The following is a 21991-nucleotide window of genomic DNA, read 5'->3' as shown; positions in this document are numbered from 1 at the left end:
GGCAAATATTGAGAGAAAAATCTAACAGAATTCTATAAATTTTTTCCAAGATATAAATATGCTCAATTAAAATCACATGCTTGTGTTAAGTGAGATAAGTCAGTCAGTGAAAGATAAATATATGATTTCATTTACATGTTGAATCTAAAGTACAAAACAAACAAACAAACAAACAAACAGAACAGAAATAAACTCATAAATACAGAGAACAGACTCATAGTTGCCAGAAGGGGACTGGGTGAAATAGGAAAAAGGATTAAGAAGTGGAGATTGATAGTTACAAAATAGTCATGAGAATATAAAACACAGCATAGGGAATAGAGTCAAAATATTGTAATAACTATGTATGGTGTCAGGTGGGTAGTGGAAATATCAGGAGGAACACTTTGTAAAATATATTTTACATGATCTAACCACTATGCTGTGCACTTTAAACTAATAACAAATAATATTGAATGTAAACTGTAATTGAAAAATAAAATTTTAAAAAACATATGCTTGGAAATACCTAGCTCCTGGATTGATATCAATATTTGCCAACATCTGTGTGAAAAAGATATTTGCAAGATAAAGTATGTAAACCCCTTCTACATGGTCACATTGAGCTAGTGCTGCAGTCTGGAAATAGGCTGAAGCCTCAGCCTCACCTGTGGCCTTCCTCAGCTTCATGACCATAGACCTGTGCAAAGTGACGGAGCTTTGGGCCTGGGTGTAAATGTGTAAGCAGGATCCAAGCATTCTGCATACTGAGGAAATGCCTTCTTGGGGGAGTGGATGCGCAGCATGGGGAGGTGTAAAGTACTACCTGTTACTCATAAAACTAAATCAGAGGAAAATATTAAGAAGGAAAAAACAGATAGTAAGAAGGTAGCAGAAAATGTAAAATCAGAGGAAACATTAAGTGAGAAAAATGATCTCGGAAATGACCATGAAGGTGTGATTGAACCCAATTCTGATGCCTCTCAAGAAATGAGAGATGAAAGTGTAGAGATAACTGAAGGCCATGATGGATCAGGCAAATGATAAAAGTGTGGCTGCCATTGATGCCCTAAGTAATGGTGAACTACAGAAAGCCATTGACTTGTTCACAGATGCCATCAAGCTGAATCCTCACTTGGCCATTCTGTATGCCAAGACAGCCAGTGTCTTCATCAAATTACAGAAGCCAGCTGCTGCCGTTGGAGACTGACAGAGTTATTGAAATAAATCGTTATTTAGCTCAGCCTTGCAAATGGCGAGGCAGAGCACACAGACTTCTGGACCACTGGGAAGAAGCAGTCCATTATATTGACCTTGTGTGTAAATTGGATTATGAAGATGCTAGTGCAATGATGAAAGAAGTTCAACCAAGGGTCCAGAAAATTGCAGAACACTGGAGGAAATATGAGTGGAAACCTGAAGAGTGAGAGGTCAAAGAAAGAATGGAAAGGGTTAAGAAGACTCCTAACAAAATGAGAGAGCCAAGAGGGAGGAAGAAGCCAGAGGACAATCAGGAGCTCTGTATGGCTCATTTCCAGCTAGCTTTCCTTGAAGAATGCCTGGTAATTTTTTTTCTGGAGGAATGCCTGGATTGGGAAGAGGCATGCCTGAATAGTAGGAATGCCTGGGCTCAATGAAATTATTTGTGATCCAGAGGTTATTGAATCCATGCAGGATCCAGAAGTTATAGTGGCCTTTCAGGATGTGGCCCAGAACCTGGCAAATATGTCAAAATATCAGAGCAACCCAGAGGTTGTTAATCTCATCAGTAATTTGTCAGTCAAATTTGGCGGTCAAGTGTAATGCCCTTCTTACAAATAAAAGCCTTGCTGGAGGAAAAGCAACCTAAATCTCCCAAATGGATGTTGCAAAATACAAACCAGTGTACCTCTGAACTTCTCATGAAGAAAGCTTTGAAGAGAATCCTTACCTCTCTGCCCAACATAAAGCTGTAATATTTTATAGTGATTTTCCATTAGAATGTTCATTCAGATAATGTTCTCCTACTAGGAATTACAAACTTTAAACACTTTTAAACTTTAATATTTCAAAACAAATAAAAAGGGTGTGTTAGCCCGGTTGGTGTGGCTCAGTGGTTGAGCGTCAACCTATGAATCAAGAGGTCTCGATTCAATTCCCAAACAGGGCACATGCCCAGGTTGTGGGCTTGATCCCCAGTAGGGGGTGTGCAGGTGGCAGCTGATCAATGATACTCTCTCATCATTGATGTTTCTCTCTCTCTCCCTTTCTCTCTGAAAATCAGTAAAAAATATATTTTTAAAAACCCTACATTTTTGTTTACTAATTATTTTGGTGTTTTCCTTTGAATTAATTGGGCAAAGAAGATACTTCAGAATGGAAAATTTATTGCTCAGTTTGAGTAAAATAAAGGCCAATTAGTGGGAAGAAAAATGTAACATTTAAATAGATAAAATTTGATTTGAATACAAAGTTACTGAGGCATTTTGATTTGTCTTTTTAAATGCTTTATATTTAAAAATGATTTATTTTCATAAAACTACTGGAACCACCAGTATTGTAGTAGGAACTAGGTAGGGACGGAAATTACTTGGCAGGGCAGCAGCAATCTTACTACATTTTAAATCACGTATCCTTGTACAGAAGCATGTAAATCTTACACTGTGGTGAAGAGCTGGTTTGTATTTTATTTGTTTTTTAACTTTAAACAAATTTTATTACACAAAGTTTCACATAATTGGATATTTCTCTATTTTTTACACAAGTATTCTTACTCTCCACAGAAAGACTGCTTCTTAACTTCTCATCAGGTGATGGCAAGCACTAAAATCCTGATTTTAACAGAATAGTAGTAAAAATGACTCACTGATTTAAACTGAAAACAGTTCATTGGTATATGACTCTTGCATTTATTGGGAATGTACAAATGTATTTTTATTCAAAAATACAAACTAAGATTTCCAGTCAAGATGCTGGAATAGGTAAAAAATGCTTCCTCCCACAACCACATCAAAATTACAACTAAACTACAGAATAATCATAATTCAGAACCACCTGAAATAGAGCTGAATGGAAGGCCTGCAACTAGGGAATTAAAGGAGAAGCCACATCAAGACTGGTAGGAAGGGTGGAGGCATGGAACAGGTTGGTTCTACACTGACATGCGTTGGATAAGAATCAGGAAGGATATCTTGACTGTGGAGGTCCCCTCTGAGGAGTGAGGTGTTCCAGTCCCACACCAGGCCCCCCAGCCCAGGGTTCCAGTCCCAGGAAGAGAAGTCCCCATAACTTCTGACTGTAAAAACCAGTGGGAATTGAGGCTGAGGGAGGCTGAGGCTGCTGGAGTCCCAGACACTTCCTCTTAAAGGGCCCCTGTACAGATTTACTTGAACTCACTTGCTCTTAGCTCCAGTGTGGGGATAGCAGCTTGAAAGGCACCAGAGACATATGGGGAGAAACTGAATTGTTTGGCATCAGGGCGAGAGCTGGAGGGACAGCTTTCTCCCAGACAGAAGTTTAGGCAGAAGCCACTGTTCTTTGATGGGCCCTTCCCCTACAGAACCAGCAGGCGGGGGCCATATGAGACTCCATCAACCTGATCACACTGTCTGCCCCCACGTGATTATTCCCTGAGATCCTGCCTCACCCACCTTTGGAGCCCACCCAAGCTGTTTCCAGTGGCTTTACCATAGGAATGGCCTGTCTTGGCTCATGTTTCAGATTTTCCAAAAATCTCTCAAATAAGCATCATCTGGCCTCAGCAAGCCCCATACCTCTTGCTAAGTGGCTCCAGGCCCAGCACTGGCAGCAGCCAACCATGGTTCACAGCTTGGCCTCACCTGGCTACTTCCAAGCCCAACACAAGAAGCATCCATCTGCAGATCACTTTGTAGCTTATGCCTGGTGGTCCTGGGCAGAACACAGGCAGTGACTGACCTTGGCCTGGGTAAATCCTTCCCATTGACATCAAGTTGCTATAAGAGTGTATACAGACCACACAGGTATGCACCTTGAGTGTCCAGCTCTGGTGATTGGGGAGGCTGTGCCACTGGATCCTACAGGATGTCTACTATATTAGGCCACACTACCAAGCCTGGAAGATGCAGCAGCTCTACCTAGTACATAGAAACAAACACAGGGAGGTGGCCAAAATGAGGAGACAAAGAAACATGGCCCAAATGAAAGAACAGACCAAAACTTCAGGAAAAGAATGAAACAAAATTGAGACAATCAATCTAATAGATGCAGAGTTCAAACACTGGTTATAAGGATGCTCAAGGAACTTAGTGAGAACAACAGTATAAAAAAGAACCAGTCATAAATGGAGGGTACACTAACTGAAATAAAGAATAATTTACTGTGAATCAACAGAATAGGTGATGCTAAGAATCAAATCAGCAATTTGAAATATGAGGAAGCAAACAAACAAACAAAACACCTAATCAGACCAGCAAAAGAAAGAGGAATTTTTAAAAATGAAGATAGTGTAAGGAAACTCTGGTACAACTTCAAGCATACCAATATTTGCATCATGGGGGTGCCAGAAGGAGAAGAGAGAAAGCAAAAAATTGAAAACGTGTTTGAAAAAATAATGACAGAAAATTTCCCTAACTTAGTAAAGGAAACAGACATACACATCCAGGAAGCCCAGAGTCCCAAACAAGATGAACCCAAGGGGCCCACACCAAAACACTTCATAATTAAAATGCAAAAGGGAAAAAACAAACAGAGAATCTTAAAAGCAGCAAGAGAAAAGCAGTAAGTTACCTACAAGGGAACTACCATAAGACTGTTAGCTTATTTTTCAAAAGAAACTTTGCTGCCCAGAAGGGAATGGCAAGAGATATTCACAGTGATGAAAATCAAGGACCTACAATGAATATTACCCTACAAAGTATCATTTAGAATTGAAGGACAGATAAAGAGCTTTACATGCATGAAAAATCTAAAGTTCATCACCACCAAACCAGTATTATATGAAATGTTAAAGAGTCTTATTTAAGAAGATAACAAGATGAACAATAAGATGGCAATAAATACCTATCTGTCAACAGTTGAATCTACAAACAAAATGAACAAGCAGAACAGAAAGACTCATATATACAGAGGACTTTTTGTTGGTTGCTACATGGGAGGGGGATTGGGAGGATGGGTGAAAAAGGTGAAGAGATTACGAAGTACAAATTGGTTGTTACAGAATAGTCATGGGTATATATAGTACAGCATAGAAAATGTAGTCAATAATAGTCTAATAACTAGGTGTGGTGCTGGATGGTTTCAGGATTTATTGGGATGATTAAGTATTAAATTATATAATTTCTGGTCACTGGGGTGCATACCTAAAACTAATGTAATGATGTATATCAACTGTAATTGAAAATGAAAAATTAAATAAATAAAACAAAAATACAAAAATTATCGGGAGGCATGGACAATGACAGCAGTAGACCATTGTACATTGTCAACTGAAAGCAGTAGCTGATGGTTATAGTAATTTTCTTAAGCATCAGCCAGCCTTGTCTTCAGTCATTTCCTTCAACCTACTTCTCTGAAGTTATAGGTGAGGAGCACTGCCTTGAGCTTCCTTTCACAGTTCTCATTAATGATGGTAAAGCACTATTCTAGGATTAGAACATGCCATTTCTCATACCACCTCCCATTCTCATGCATTCCAGGGTCTTTCTCTTCTTTAGGAATTTCTGTGACTAAAGCTTCTGCTGTTGTTAACAGAGAGGCCACTCCAGCAGTGTCCAATAAAGCAGTTCTTATAGCCTTTGTTGGATCAATTATTCCTTTCCCACCAAATTCACAATCTCCAAGCATAGTATCATAACTAACTTCTGAGGAACCTTGCATAATTTTCTCAACTATCAGTGATCCCTTGACACCTGCATTCTTAGCAATAGTCATTGCAGAATTTTTGAATGCTTTATAAATAACTTCTATACCAATTTTTAAAACCTTCATTAGCTGGAATTAATGAGTCCAAGGCCAGATGCACCAAAGCAGGGCACAAGCCCTTCCAGGAACAATGCCTTCTGCAACAGCAGCTTATGTAGCATTGAGGGCACACATCTGTTATTCTTTCTTTTCATTCACTTCAACATCACTTGTCCCACCAACCTTCAGCCCAGCTACTCCATCTGAGAGTTTTACCAGACATTCATTTAGGTTTTCCCTTTTCATATTCATTAGTTGTGATATTTAACTGGTCAATGATTTCTTGAGTATGTTTTCCCCTATTTGAGCCTTGTTACCTTTTCCTTTCAAGAGCATGGCATCACCTTTGATCACAATGACCTCTCCAACTTTTCCCAAGTCATGAAACTGAACATCTTTAAGATTTCGAGTCAATCCTTCTTCTCCAAACACTGCTCCACCAATATCAATAGACATGACTTTAAGCTGGTTCTTTCTATTGTCACCCAAACCTGGAGCTTTGACTGCTACAACGTGAAGGCCAACTCCTAGTCTATTCAAAATGAGTGTACGTAGAGCTTCTCCATCAACATCTTCAGCAATTATGACTAAGGGCTCATGGTGAGCATTGGGAGTTTCAAGAGCAGGTACAAATTGTCTGAATACTAGAAATTTTCTTTTCCCTAGATATAACATAGGCATCTTAGAATTCACTTTTTTGACTTTTTGGTGTATTAATAAAGTATGGAGAAATATAACCCACATCAAACTTCATGTCGTCAATAATTTCTAATTCATCATTCAGTGTTTTACCATCCTTTACTGTGATGACACCCTTTCTTCCAACCTTTTTCATCACATCAGAAATGATGTTGCCAATTTCTTTGTCTCTGTTTGCAGAAAGTGTAGCAATCTGAGCTATTTCTTCAGGGATTGTCACAGGTTTAGACTGCTTTTTAAGTTTAGAAATCATAGCACCAACAGCTAACATCACATCTCTCCTGATCTCCACTGGATTAGCACAGTCACTGATATTCTCAGAGCCTTCCTTGGCAAGATAGTGTGCCAGTACAGTAGTAGTGGTAGTGCCATTCCCAGCATCTTCATTTGTGTTATTGGCAACAGCTTGAACAAGTTTAGCACCAATATTTTTATATTTATCTCTTAAGGCAATGGACTTTGCAAATATCACACTTTCTTTTGTTACTTTGGGACTGCCCAAACTCTGTTTAATAATAACTGTTCTTCTCTTTGGCCCTATAGCAATGGTACAGCATCAGCTAAAAGGTCTATACCTTGAAACACTGAGGCTTGGGCACCTGTGCCAAAATTTACATCTTTGACATAAGCCTGAGTGAGATGAGAAGCCAGTGCCCTGGAAACTGGCCTAATCTGACAAAGGACTTTGTGTAATCAAGGCATTTATGTGGGGTAGCTGCAGTGCAGGTGAGCTGTGAGGCAGGCCATCAGTGGTGAGTGAGGGAACAGGATATTTATAATGCTGCAGTAGAGTTGAATTACTTAATTCTGCTCTCGTCTGATATATAAAATGTTTCATATTATTAACATACTAGTGGCCCGGTGCACAAAAATTTGTGCACTCGGGGGAAGGGGGAGTGTCCTTCAGCCCAGCCTGCACTCTCACCAATCTGGGACCCCTGGAAGGATGTCCTACTGCCAGTTTACAGCAATCGGGCCTAAACTGGCAGTCGGACATCCTTCTCACAATCTGGGACTGCTGGCTCCTAACCACTCACCTACCTGTCTGCTTGCCCCTAACTTGCCCCCCCCCCCGCCAGCCTGATCACCCCCAACTGTCCCCTGTACCAGTGCGCTCACCCCAACTACCCCCCACCCCGCCGGCCTGCTTGCCCCTAACTGCCCCCCCTGCTGGCCTGCTTGCCCCCAACTGCCCCCATGCTAGCCTGCTCACTCCAAATGGCTCCATCTTCTATTCCATTTGTGTCCTTTCCACCCCTAAGCTAATGTCGTGTCCTTAATATGTGGTTATGAGATGTCTCTGTGACTGAGCCGGGAAACCTTTCACGTTTCTCTTTCCTTTCCTTTCATCTCAGGATGACTGAACTCTGCGGTTTGTGTGGGACCAAAGGCTCTGGGAATACAATGCTGAGCCCTCTGAACTCATTTTATTCTTTATTGTATTATTTATTGAATTAAACATGAAAACAGAAGAAAATATACCCTTAGATATAGAATCTGAGTCATTACCCGGAGATTTCTGCGGGAGTTGACACTGAGGCATGAGACACATGTGTTTATTGGTCAGTTTCCTCAACTATGGAACAAAGGTTGATCCTGCCCCTCGGATCCTTTGGAGGCTGGATATGATGCATCCAGAGGGATTAACTGGCAGCTCTGAGAGTAAGATCAGAAGTCAACAGACACTTGTTTCCTTTACCCAGACAGTTAGAAAAACACAACTCCTTTTATCATCATAGCAGCAAGGGCCATGCCTGTGGGAGGAGGAGCAGGGAACCAGGGCTTCCCCCTTGCTCCTTCCCCGCCCTCCCTCCCTCCATCCCTGCACTGGTCCAGCTGCTATCACTATCGTGGAACCGCTCAACTCAGGCTCTGGCCCCGCCCATGTCACAGGGAGGAGCATGCGCAGTTTCTTGCAGACACAGAAGCAGCTGTGGAGTAGGGAGGTGGCGGTTATTCCCCTGAGCAGGCGCTGAAGTCCTTGTTGAAGTCTCCACTCCGAAGCCTGCGAGTCCGAGTCCTGGGAGGCTGCGCAGTGGAGGCGCCACATTCCTTTCAGTAGAAACTGAAGATTGATAGGAGCCTGCCGGCTGAGGGGAAGGACCAGGAGGTCTGCCTTGCGCCCATTCACCAATCCCCAGTCCTGCTTTGCTGATCGCAGCTCCTGAGCCCCGCGCCAGCCGGGGCTGCACACGGGGCTGGGCTCCCACGATTGCCGTGACCCGCCTGAGCCCTGCCTGGATGGCGGTTCCCACTGTCCTGCCCTGCCTACTGTATGCAAATTAGATTCCATCTTTGTTGGCGGTTAATTTGCATATTGCTCTGATTGGCTGGTGGGCGTAGCAAAGGTACAGTCAATTTGCATCTTTGTATTTTATTAGATAGGCTAGAAGGATTAAGGTAATATTTCCCCTTTTATATTTCTATATTTAAAATTACCTTTCCTCATCAGAAAATGACCAACTTTTTGTTGGCTTCCTACTTGTTTTCACATTCCCCCCCTTATTCTTCTTGGGTTAATGATAGTCCTTTTTCACTAGCATCATCACTACTATGTAATTCACAGCATAATTGTGCAAGCATATTTAATGCTAGGTTTGATTTAATATGTAATACAGTGGCGTAATACCACTAACAACTGAAGTTTCTTACTTGGCCAAGATATTTCATTTTCAATTGTTAGATTTCAACTTTGGTGAAATCATATCAATAGATGTCAGAAGGAGGACTTCCCTTTGATGTTTGATCTTCTACTTAGGGAATACCAATTAAATTGTCTTTGTATTTTGGAGGGTGTGGGGTTTGAATTAATTGAGATACATAGAGGGGAACCTAACTTCTGATAGAGCATGAATTATAAAATTGATGAGATACAAGGTTGTTCTTCATTGTGCAGTTGTTGTTGGCATTATGAAAGATTTATTGTTCTCTTATTCAGCTCTTAAATACTGCAACCATATTTCCAGCTGTCCTTTCTCTCCTTCCCTCTGCTCCAAGGATAAAGAAAATGATAATTTTTTCATTGTACATCCAATTCCTATATTAAATAAGACTAAGTGCAGGCACTGTACCAGGAATTTCTGATTTATACCTGTATTTCAATTAAAATGCTAGTGTTTAAAAACAAATTCAAGGAATGATATCATCTGCTTTGCTTATTTAAAGGATCAGTGGTAGAAGCAGTTAAGTAAATTCTACGGAGTACACTTTTGAAATAGCACATCTCTGAAGTCATAAATTGATTCAGATTCTAACCCTTTGCTGTACTCAAGCAGATGAAAATGCATCTATTATATAAATGAGAAATAGCTGTATGCAATTGAGCATGATTTTTAAACCCTTTAAAAAACACTCGCCATATTTTTTAAAAGATAAATTATGTAAAACCTCATTACAGTTCAACAGATGAACATATGCAATCAATTTTGATAGATATCACTAACTTTGAACCCCAATTAAGCAAAATGTTATTCTCCCAAAAGACTTACACTCTTCTTATTAATAGACCTTTATTATAAATATTGTATTCAATTAGCATTATATTTTTAGTTTCAAGAATAAAATAGTTGTGGACATTTGTTTTCTCTGTTGTTAAATGAGTATCTACATAGTGGTTTCAAATGTACCTCTGAGTTACCAAACCCAAAATTTTTACTCTCTGCCCTTTACAGCAGTGATTTTCAACCTTTTTCATCTCATGACACACATAAACTAATTATTTAAATTCTGTGGCACACCAAAAAACATATTTATTACTGATTTAAGAAAACTAGGTACAATATTGATTCATTCACAATAACAGCTAGTGTGTTGGCCAGGGGTCCTCAAACTACGGCCCGTGGGCCACATGCAAATACAAATATTGTATTTGTTCCGGTTTTGTTTTTTTACTTCAAAATAAGATATGAGCAGTGTGCATAGGAATTTGTTCATAGTTTTTTTTTAAACTATAGTTTGGCCCTACAACGGACTGAGGGACAGTGAACTGGCCCCCTGTTTAAAAAGTTTGGGGGCCCCTGGTGTTGGCTGTCATCAATTTTTTAAATATATTTTTATTGTTGATAGTATTACAAATATCTCCCATTGTCAATATTTTTATTATTTTTTAAAATGTATTTTATTGATTTTTTACAGAGAGGAAGGGAGAGAGATAGAGAGTTAGAAACATCGATGAGAGAGAAGCATCGATCAGCTGCCTCCTGCACACACCCCACTGGGGATGTGCCCGCAACCAAGGTACATGCCCTTGACCGGAACATGGGACCTTTCAGTCCGCAGGCCGACGCTCTATCCACTGAGCCAAACCGGTTACGGCTGTCAATTTTTTTTTAAATGGGAAAAGAGATCAGTGCCCCTAACTAGTCAGGTATTGCATGTTTTTAAAGTTCTTATGGCACTGTTGAAAATTGCTGCACTATAGATTTCAGACAATTGCAACATTGAAAGAACAGGACTTGTGTGGACTTGAAGGTAGCTCAGAACCCTCAGGCCTCGTAGAAAAGAGAGCTGATTGTGAGCCATCCTAGAAGCTAAGGGCCTTTGCCATTGGACACAGGGCATGTCAATCCTCGCTTCCCAGCCAATGAGCTTGGAGCTTGTAAGGCCCAGGCGCGGCCCTTTGTTGACGCTCGTGCCCCCCCCCCCCTCCCCGTGGTGTGGCGAAGCCTTGGTGGGTGGGTTGGCCGTCCGCACCTGCCCATCAGAGGCCGTTAGCCAGTGGACAGCCAGTTCCTCCTCCGCCCCGCCCCTTGTCGCGGGCCCTGTCAACGGCCTCCGCTCCCGGCCGCCATCTTGGCAGTCGACACCAGAGCCTTTCGCTGCCGGAGGAGGTACTGTTCGCTGTTATGTCCGATAGTGACGATGGGAGCCCGGCCCCAGGGGGCCGGGAGAGTCCCGTGCGAATGGCGGGGGCCTGGATAGGGGCAGATGGAGATCAAGATGCCCTGATCTTCAACTCCATGCCCCAGGGGGGCGGGGGGGACGCAGCCGCCGCCATGGTGGCAGCAGAAATCTCAGCGGCCATAGAGAGCCTGAGGGAGGAGGCCGGGGCAGTGGGAGACCCCGAGGGAGGTGCCCGTGAAGAGGATCCTGACATTGGCCCCGCTGAGGAGGAGGAGGAGGAGGAGGATAAAGAGGAGGAGGTGAAGGAGGAGGCGAAGGAGGAGGAGGACGAGGAGGATGAGGAGGACGAGGAGGACGAGGAGGACGAGGAGGAGGAGGACGAGGAGATCGTGGTGCGACCCCACAACCTACTGCTGGACCCCACCAACCTGTTACCCTTGGCGGGCTTCCACATGATGTTCCTGGACGTGGTGCGCGGAATGCTGCGCGATCTGTCCAACAACGACCACGTCCTCCTGCGCCCCAACGCCGTTCGCAGTGTCGTTCTGCCCAGACATCACCTGCCAGGTCAGGCGGCCCAGGTCCGCGTGCTCTCGGAGCCAGATGCCTCTGGGGAGGGGGCTGCAGCTGTGCTGCCCGAGGGCCTTGGCGACAGAGCCCTAGGCTCTAGAGAGGGCTTCCTGGCCCCAGAGCCCAAGGCCAAGGTGGAGGAGGAGTCTGCGGCTGGGGAGATGGCGGAGGAAGGGAAGGAGGAGCCCACGCAAGAGGCCGAAGCCCCCCAGGGTGAGAATCTGGGGAGCGGATAGGGGATAAGGTCCGGTTGGGTCGCGAGGTGGGGGGGACGGAGGGGCGGGGGGCGGGGCACGGCGGGGGCGGGGCACGGCGGGGGCGGGGCACGGCGGGGGCGGGGCACGGCGGGGGCGGGGCACGGCGGGGGCGGGGCACGGCGGGGGCGGGGCACGGCGGGGGCGGGGCACGGCGGGGGCGGGGCACGGCGGGGGCGGGGCACGGCGGGGGCGGGGCACGGCGGGGGCGGGGCACGGCGGGGGCGGGGCACGGCGGGGGCGGGGCACGGCGGGGGCGGGGCACGGCGGGGGCGGGGCACGGCGGGGGCGGGGCACGGCGGGGGCGGGGCATGGCGGGGGCGGGGCACGGCGGGGGCGGGCCGCCTGTGAGCAGGTGGTGGGCACAGCTGGCGCAGCGGAGGTCATGCTCACTCGGGTGGGCCGGGCCCTCAACACACCGCAGGCCCAGGAGAAGCCCAACCCCATTATGGCCTCCCCCGCCCCCCGCCCCCCCCAAAAGTCCTTTGCTCTCTCCCGCCCTCCCTCCCTCCGCTGCGCCCTCTCCCGCCCGCCCTCCACAAAGACAGCGGAGCTCATCAGTGCAGTTCAGGCCCACAGACCCAGGTCCGACTTCCCAGGGGCAGGGGCTCAGGAGGGAGCCGGGAGGAAGCGGGGGGAGGGGAACGGAAGGAAGGGCACCAGCAAACCGCATGCCTGGTGCTGGCTCTTGGCTGCTGAAGGTGTCAACATTCTTACAGGCTTGGTCCCCACACTTTGAGAACTGATCCCTGGACTTTGTAAAAATGAAAGATTCGGGGGGGTGAGGGGCTAATGAGCTTCACACAGAATTTGTCGCGGAGGCAAAACTATTTCCCCAAGACAGTTCTGACTAGAACATACAGAATACCCTGGCTGTTCAGATCCCTTTTTCTCCGCAAGGCCAGAAGCCACCAGCAGCACAGGTTTACTACAAAAAGGGAAGTACTGTCACCGTGCAAACAATTGAGCAGCAGAAATGTGCGGGCCACGGGGGTGTTGCCGCAACTAGCAGGAAGGTGCCCAGCTCGTCTTCTCCTAGTTACTTCCATCCTCCTGCTTCTCCTGAGGGTTTATGTGTGACCCGTTCATTATGAACTGGGATTTTCTTCTGGGAATGTCTGATCCCAAAGTCTGTCTTATTCTTCACTAAAGAAACAACCGAAGAAGGGGCTGAGGGTGCTGAAAGTAAGGAAGACAGCGAGGAGTTGAACCAAAAACAGGAAGGATCTGAAATGGTTGTGGATCCTGCAGAGAGCAGAGCCAGCAAATCCAGGTATCTGTGTGTCGCTTTGAATATCACCCAACCATTCCTGGCATTTTCCTGTTACTGACAGCTTTATTTTTTTTTTAATTCTCCCAGTAAATTAATTTTAAAATGTTGTTTAAAATTAGTTTTGAAATTCAAATTTAACTACTTAGAATGTTAATAGACTACTCACACACCTAGTAATATAAAACACATTATGTACTGAACTATACTTCATGGCTACTCATTTGTTCTCGTGAGGTCTTCTGTCCTCTATGTGTAAAGACTAAGGAAATCGGTACATAAGCCCAATATTTGTTTAGAAAGCAGTTACTAGATGCAGCAGCTAAAGTAGCTGGGCTGTGTGGTTGGGCCTTCATTGCTTGGCCATAGAAATGCAGTCTGATTATTATACTAAGTGAAATAAGCCAGTTAGAGAAAGACAAATACCATATGATCTCACTTACATGTGGAATCTAATAAACAAAATAAACTGACAAAATAGAAGCAGAGGCATGGATACATGGAACAGACTGACAGCTGTCAGACAGGAGGGGGGGTGGAAAGGACTAGATGAAAGAAGGTGAAATGATTAGCCAAAGAACATATATGCCTAACCCACAGACACAGCAAACAGGTGGGGATGGCCAGAGGGAAGTGGGGGCAGGGACTGGGTGGAGGTGGGCAAAGGGGGGTGGTAAATGGTGGCATCTGTAATCATGTCAACAACAAAAATAAAGTTTAAAAAAAGAAATTCGTCTCCTTTAAGAACTAGGAGACAAGGACGACTTACAAATAGCAAAATGATAACAATTTCAAGTAGGACCACATTTAATGATTAATACCTAAACTTTTGGTTGTAGATTTTTGTATTTCATGTGACAGTCAAAAGAAAAGAAGCTTAGTCATAGTATGATTATTGTTAATCACTGAATTGGTAATTAAGTCTCAAGGTTTATCTTATCTTTGACTATATTTAAATGAATAACTTTCTCTCTTTTATGGCACTTTCATAGCTGCATGTTTTATAATAGCCTCTTACATGGGTGATATGGAAACTGAGGGTCTGGGAGTGTCACTTATAGAATGAGCACAGGCTTTTAAGGTGGAGAGATTTATTTAAATACCAGTGTGGGCTCTCAAGGGAAAGAAAAGGCATTTGGGGTGCTAGGCAAGAGGGAGACAAGTTGGCATGATCACAATTGAAGCCATGGGTTATAGAAGCATCCTATACCCAAAGGTGCAGGTAACAATTAGCAGATATGTGGTCCTGCCCAAAAGTCCACAGAGACATTTGGTCTATGTCAGAAGGTCCTTGATATTTAAATTATGCTTTTCTGCAAGATTGGAGCCCTGAGCTGTCTACCTAACCCCATGTGCCATTGCAAGCGAGGCTACTGAGGCAAGAAAGGTTACTATTGGCAATAAGGCCAGAATACAATTATTGGACCAATACAACTTTATATTTTTATGTATTAATCCTATAAATCAGAAGTGTATATAAACATTATGGGCTTTTTGAACCCAGGATGCTTCCTAAGCATGGGCGTTCTGGACAGAACCAAATATCAAGGCATTTTAGTGTGGACCAAATGTCACAATAGCTCTCTTGGACAGAATCAAATTATCTGCAAGGCAGGTTACAAGAGGGAAGCGTGGTGTTCTCTCCTCGTTGGGATATAGCGCACAAATGCAGCAGGTACACACAGGGCTATTTTCTTAGATTTAGAACGTCATTGGAGCTGGTTAATGCCTTGTAAGTGTTACTTTTCTCTCATTTCATCTTGCAGTTTGGAGAAATAGAAGATAAAGAAGAAAGAATTTCTTGTTCACTCTTCTTAGGCTTTTCATTTTCATAAATCCATGTTAATTGTATTAAACACTCATATCATTTCAAACTTCATCACCCAAAAAGTGCTATCCAATGACATCTTTTATTTCTTATAGCTATATTTGACAGCATTTGTTTTAATTAAAATAAGTTTGTTTCAATTAATAAACTGAAATGCAGGCAGAGTTTAGTTAGATAAATAATCCCAAGTCATATCTCTTACCTCTTTGTTTTGAAAAGTATCACTCTCCACCATTTTGTACGCCTGCTTTAAATTATTTTATGGCAGTCCAAAATAAATTAAAAGGTCGAGTTGGAAACAATTTTTGATGTCAAGCCTTTAGAGCTGCTCTGTCTGATTTGAGATGTGCTTCACTATAAAAGGTGTCACCGCTCTCACTAATAAACTGTATACTGATTACCTGTTTAAATGATAACATATTGAATTAAAATATACTATTAAAATGAATTTTGCCAGTTTCTTTTTTGACGCAGCTGCTAGAAAAGTTAAAATTACACGTGACTTGCATTATATGTCTGCTAGACAGAGGGGCTCTAGAACAGTTTCGAAGGAAACCTCATAGGTGGCCCAGCATGCCTGGAGGCCAGATGGTGCTACTGAGCCTGGGCCCAGACATTGATTTGGAAGAGTGGTTCTCATAGTTCGATCCCCAAAACAGCATCATGAGCATCACCCAGGAATTCTGGGGCTCCACCCAAGACCTACTCAATCAGAAACTCTAAGGGTAGCCCAGCAGCCTGTGTTTAGCAGGCTCTGCAGGGGATTCTGATGCAGTGCAGGCTTGAGAAGCACTAGTTCAGGGGGCCAGTTCACTGTCCCTCAGACCGTTGGAGGGCCGGACTATAGTTTAAAAAAAAACTATGAACAAATTCCTATGCACACCGCACATATCTTATTTTGAAGTAAAAAAACAAAACGGGAACAAATACAATATTTGTATTTGCATGTGGCCCACGGGCTGTAGTTTGAGGACCCCTGCACTAGTTTAAAGGTATGAGAAGCACTATTAAAGCCACAGGGGAAGAGGCTGAGACTCACCCAAGGTAGGACCTGCCTTAACTCACTGGCTTGGAACTGTTGCAGGTAAACTGAACAGGATGGCAAGGGCTGGACTGCGGAGACCAGAACTCACGGGGGCTGAGAGGTAGGGGGGCTGAGAGTGGGTGATGGCAGCAGAAAAATGCATAAGGGGGGAAAGCTGGTTCCAGAAGGATACAAACATAATACCATGTACATGAAGTCTAAAACCATGCAAACTGATCACCATACATTGATTGTGGATACAAGTATCAGGAGTAAAAAGCATGCTCATGGGAGCTGTGTACCAATGTGGCAAGTGCAACAGCATGTGTGGGAAAGATAAAACACTTCATTTAGGATGATGGTTATGTCTTGGAGAAAGAAAGGGAAGGGGATCTTGCTGAGGAGGCTTCAACAGTGGGCTTCAACTTAAGAAATGTAATGTTACATATCTAAAGCTTGGCGGTACATACATAGGTGTTGATAGTATTATTCCCTATATCTTTGTGTAAGTCTGAGGTATTTCCTAATAAAAATGAGAAAAATAAAAAGAGGAAAGGGAGAGAATGTGTTTAATCTGTGGACTCTGTCTAAAGGGGGAAAAGGTGGAGTCCTATTTGACCAAAGCATCAGAGAAGGGGCAGGGCAGGGCTCTTGCAGTTGAAACTAGACAGCCTCATTTTTGCATTTAGTTAAGGTTTCCTAAGCGCTTTCTTGATTGCACTGATACCTTCTCTTATATTCTATGGTAGCACATCTCATATTCTAACTTATATTGTCATTCTTTAATTGAGGTGAAATTTACATAAAACTAACCATTTAAAAGTGAGCAATTCAGTGACAATCACAATTTTGTGCATCCATCAACTCTTTAGTTCCAAAATATTTTCATCACTCCAAAACCCTGTTCCCATTAGTCATTCTCCATCTCCCCATCTCCCCATCTCCCCATCCCCCCAGCCTCTGACAACCATCAATCTGTTTTCCACCTCTATGAATTTACCTATTATTGGACATATTATATAAATAAAATCATATAGCTGACCTTTTGTGTCTGGTTTCTTTCACTTAGCATAATGTTTTCAAGATTCATCCACATTGTAGCATATATTTGTACTTCATTCCTTTTTACAGCTTAATAATATTCTATTGTATGCATGAACCTCAATTTGTTTATCCATTCTTCTGTTAAAGCAAAGCAAACTTCACATGCCCACAATTACTTTTTGTGTGTGTCGATGTTTTAAAATGTATTATGTATTCCTTATGGCTGGAACCACATGGTGAAACAGTGAGGCACAAGCTCCTTGTCATCATTACCTAAAATGAAAGGGCAGGCCAGTAGACATTTTTTCCATATAGTGTGATTTGAGCACCTTCAAATTGTTTTTGATTTTTCAGTGCTTACATTGTATACTAGTGAGCTGATAGTATAGTCTTGCTCTTAGACCCAGGCAAGAGGCATTTCTGTCCTGAGCTCCGTGCTTTAGAGTCCCCACTTTTGTCCTCTTCCAACCATGCCCCTCCCTACAGGGCCAGGAGCCCAGCCCCTGGAACAAGGGGTGTGCCCCTGCTAGCCCATGTTTCAGGTACCTGGCACCCCTTTACCTCCCAAGTCTGCTGCCAGGGCCTGTGTACTTCTCCTGGAGCTGTCCTTGGAAGGGCTGACTACATTGCTGGGATTTGTGCTCCCAGGCCTAGGGGGTGGTAGTATATGCCCAGACCTGGGGATGGGTCTGGTCTAGGTGATTGGGAAGGGGGGCAGCTCTACCTACACCATTGGATAAGGTTCATATTATACGGAGCCTCCCCCAAACCATGCTACCAATTTCATAATGGATTTTGGAAAATCTTTATTATGGAAAAGTTCAAACATAAAAGTAGAGAGACTGTTACGGTGAATGACTGACCACATACCCATCATCCAGCTTCAACAATTATCAGTATGTTCAATCTTGTTTCAGTTATATCTCCACCCATTCTTTATCTCCCAATGAATGATTTTGAAGCAAATCCCAGATATCATTTTATCTGTAAATACTTCAATAAACATTTGTAAAAACTAAGGACTCCCTTTTATTAAAAAAACTAGAGGCCCGGTGCATGAAAATTCATGCACTGGAGGGGGGCCCAGCCTGCCCCCTCTCAGAGTTCGGGAGCCCTCAGGGGCAGGAGGTGACCTGGTGATCAGGGGAATGCAACACCTCATCGCACCTCTGCTGCTGCCACTGCCGGCAGGGCAAGCCTCAGCAGACCCTGGTTACCTGAGCCTCGGGCGGCCAGGCAGCCACCATCCGAGGTTTGTCTGTGCCTCAGGCTGGCCCTGGGTGGCTGCGGGGCTGAGGGAACTGGGAGGCTCTAGAGGCAGATGTGCAGAGTGGCCAGGCCTGGCTTTGCCGCACGCCTGACGCCCTGGCGGGGCTGAGGGGACTGGGCACCACCATCTTGTGGCTGTGGGCGCCGCCATCTTTGAGGGCATGGCAGTCAATTAGCATATTCCCACCTTATTGGCTGTGGGCACTGCCATCTTTGAGGGCAGGGCAGTCAATTAGCATATTCTCTCCTTATTGGCTCTTGCCATCTTTGCGACAGCATGAGGGTCAATTAGCATATTACCACTTTATTAGATAGGATACTAGATGTCCGGTGCATGAAGTTCGTGCACGGGTAGGGTCTCTAGGCCTGGCTGGCGATCAGGGCTGATCAGGACCTTCTGACTACTGGCCGGGGCCTTCCTTTGTTCTGCACCACCCCCTGGTGGTCAGCGCATGTCAAAGCAAGCAATTGAACTCCCTGTCTCCCAGTTGAACTCCCAGGGGCACAATTTGCATATTAAGCTTTTATATATATAGACTAGTGGCCTGGTGCACCAAATTCGTTCATGGGGGAGGGTATGTTCCTCAGCCTGGCCTGAACCCTCTCCAATTTGGGACCCCTCGAAGGATGTCCTACTTCCAGTTTACAGGGATCGGACCTAAACCGGCAGTTGGACATCCCTCTTGCAATCCAGGACTGCTGGCTCCTAACCACTCACCTGCCTGCCTGATTGCCTCTAACCACTCTGCCTGGCGGTCTGCTCGCTCCCAACTGCCCCCCACCCGCTGCTGGCCTGCTTGCCCCCAAATGCCCCCCCACCAGCCTGACCACCCCAAACTGCCCCCCCTGCTGGCCTGCTTGCCCCTACCTTCCCTCCCCACTGGCCTGCTCATCCCCAACTGTCCCCCTGCTGGCCTGCTCACTCCAAACTGCCCCCCCCGCTGTCCTGATCAGCTCCAACTGACCCCCACTGATGGCCTGCTTGTCCCCAACTGGCCCCCCTTCTGGTCTGCTTACCCCCAATGGCCCTGCACCCCACCAGCCTGATCACCCACAACTGCCCTCCCCTCTTGGCCTCTATCCGCCTCTACCTTGGCCCCGCCACCATGGCTTTGTCCAGAAGAACATCTGGAAGGCCTCCCAGTCTCATTAGCATATTACCCTTTTATTAGTATAGATGAATTATTTTATAGAATGGGCATTTTATTACAGATGGTTTCCCATGGCACTTTTTCTAAAGAAGTAAAAATTACTTTAAAAAATATCTCAGGAAGACTGGGAAATTTACAGTATCTGCTTTTCTTCCAAGAAAGTTGTCACTTTTATGCCAGAGTGAGAATTATTTGTATGCTTTGTATGTCAGCATTGGGCCACTGTGACTGGGGGGCACTTAGCTTGACTTGAGAGTAATTATCTTGCTCACTGGCTGGGAGGGAGGGTGTGTGGCAGAGGAGATAAATACTTGGTTCTGGATTATTCATAGATTGCTGACTTTCTGGGTTGATTGTGCAAGCCCCTCCTTTTATTGATGTCCACCTTCTGTTGACAGACATCTACCCTGGGAGAGAAATGAGATGAAACTCTCTTTCTTGTCATTGTAAAAAGCATTTGAATTCCTAAGGTGTGATAAGGCCACCCAGCCATCCACAGTCAAGGCACACATTTTCATGGAGGATGTTCCCACTCCTGAATAAATAAAAACAATTTTTTCCTTTAATTTAAACTTTCTTCTATAACCGTTTTCTTGTTACTTAAAAGCTAGTTTTCTTGGAGACACGGAATCTGCTGGTGCTCTGACCTGGACATCTCTGCCTTCAGATCGGGGAGGAACACAGGCTAATATTTATAAGCCACCAGTCCGTGGTGTATTTGTTGTAACAGCCTGAATGGACTCAACAGAAGAAAAGTCAAATGTAACTGATGTCAAGCAGATCCAAGCACAGCAACCTCCTGAGCACCACACCCTCTGCTGAGGAACAGCAGCTGTACGTGAAACCTCGCCCCACCAGCCAGAAGAGCCACCACAGCTGTGAACAGCACCCACCAGAGGAGCTGCTGCCAACTGAAGAGCAGCTGCTACCGAAACCACCCGAAGAGCAACCACAGACCAAGGAGTCACTGCCACCAAGGGAGCAACCACTGAACGACTCAACGTCTAGATATGTCAGTGAGATCAAACATGGGTAGACAAAGAAACCCCCAAAGGAAAGAGAAGGAGGACTCTCCAGAAAAGAAGCTAAGTAATACAGAGGCATGCAACATGACAGGAAAAGAATTCAGAATAAGGGTCCTAGAGTGCATAAATCGGATGGAGGAAAAAATTGACAACCTCTGCAAGAAGCAAGAAGAAACAGATGAAAAAATCGACAACATATGGAAGAAGCTAGAAGAAACAAATGAAAAAATCAACAACTTAAGACCCAAGAAGAAATGAAGAGTGATATAGCTGCAATGAAAAACTCCATTGAAAGTATCAACAGTAGATAGGAGAAGCGGAGGACCGAGTTAGTGAATTAGAAGACAAGGAAGCAAAACACACCCAAAATGTACTGCAATTGGAGAAAAAAATTAAAAGACAGGAGGAGAGCCTAAGGGAGCTCTGGGACAACATGAAACGAAACAACATACGAATAATAGGGGTACCAGAACAACAGAAGGATGAACAAGGATTAGAAAACCTATTAGAAGAAATAATTTCAGAAAACTTCCCTGAGGTGGGGAAGAAAAAAGTCACACAAGCCCAGAGAGTCCCAAACAAGGTGAACCCGAAAAGACCCACACCAAGACACATCATAATTACCATGGCAAATGTTCAGGACAAAGAGAGAATCTTACAGGCTGCAAGAGAGAGACGGAAAGTTACATACAAGGGATCTCCCATTAGATTGTCAAATGATTTCTCAACAGAAACACATCAGGCCAGAAAAGAATGGACAGAAATTTACAAAGTGATGCAAAGCAAAGGACTGAATCCAAGAATACTCTATCCAGCAAGGCTATCATTCAAACTTGAAGGGGAAATAAGAAGCTTCACAGACAAAAAAAGGCTAAGGGAGTTTATCACCACCAAGCCAGCAATGCAAGGAATGCTAAAGGGACTGGTATAAAAATAAGAAATAAAAAGCTCAGAAAGAAAACAGCCACACAAAAACAGAAATGGCTACAAACAAGTACCTTTCAATAATAACTTTAAACGTAAACGGACTAAATGCTGCAAACAAAAGACATCGAGTGGCTGAATGGATAAAAAAACATGACCCATACAACTGCTGTCTACAAGAAACCCACCTCAT

The 21991-nt window shown here is 44.3% G+C and overlaps 3 pseudogenes across 3 annotated transcripts in view; 2 read left to right on the top strand and 1 right to left on the bottom strand.

Annotated features, from left to right (window-relative positions):
- The first annotated feature begins 691 nt into the window (after positions 1-691).
- On the top strand, positions 692-1782 carry LOC308536124 (hsc70-interacting protein-like; annotated as a pseudogene). The gene has a single exon. The product of its transcript is annotated as a hsc70-interacting protein-like (transcript).
- A 3803-nt stretch (positions 1783-5585) lies between these two features.
- Positions 5586-11893, bottom strand: LOC308510983 (60 kDa heat shock protein, mitochondrial-like; annotated as a pseudogene). Its single transcript has 2 exons — positions 11868-11893; positions 5586-7264 (listed from the first exon to the last, which is right to left on the bottom strand). The product of its transcript is annotated as a 60 kDa heat shock protein, mitochondrial-like (transcript).
- LOC308510982 (60 kDa heat shock protein, mitochondrial-like) overlaps positions 11892-21991 on the top strand; it is a 22273-nt pseudogene continuing 12173 nt past the window's right edge. Inside the window, exon 1 of the transcript in view lies at positions 11892-12222. The product of the transcript in view is annotated as a 60 kDa heat shock protein, mitochondrial-like (transcript). The remainder of the gene's footprint in view (positions 12223-21991) is intronic.

Source organism: Myotis nattereri, assembly GCF_964212035.1.
Source record: "Myotis nattereri genome assembly, chromosome: X".
Lineage (NCBI taxonomy): Eukaryota > Metazoa > Chordata > Mammalia > Chiroptera > Vespertilionidae > Myotis > Myotis nattereri.
Note: the sequence above shows the minus strand (reverse complement) of the source record. Positions and strands in the feature narration are given on the sequence as shown.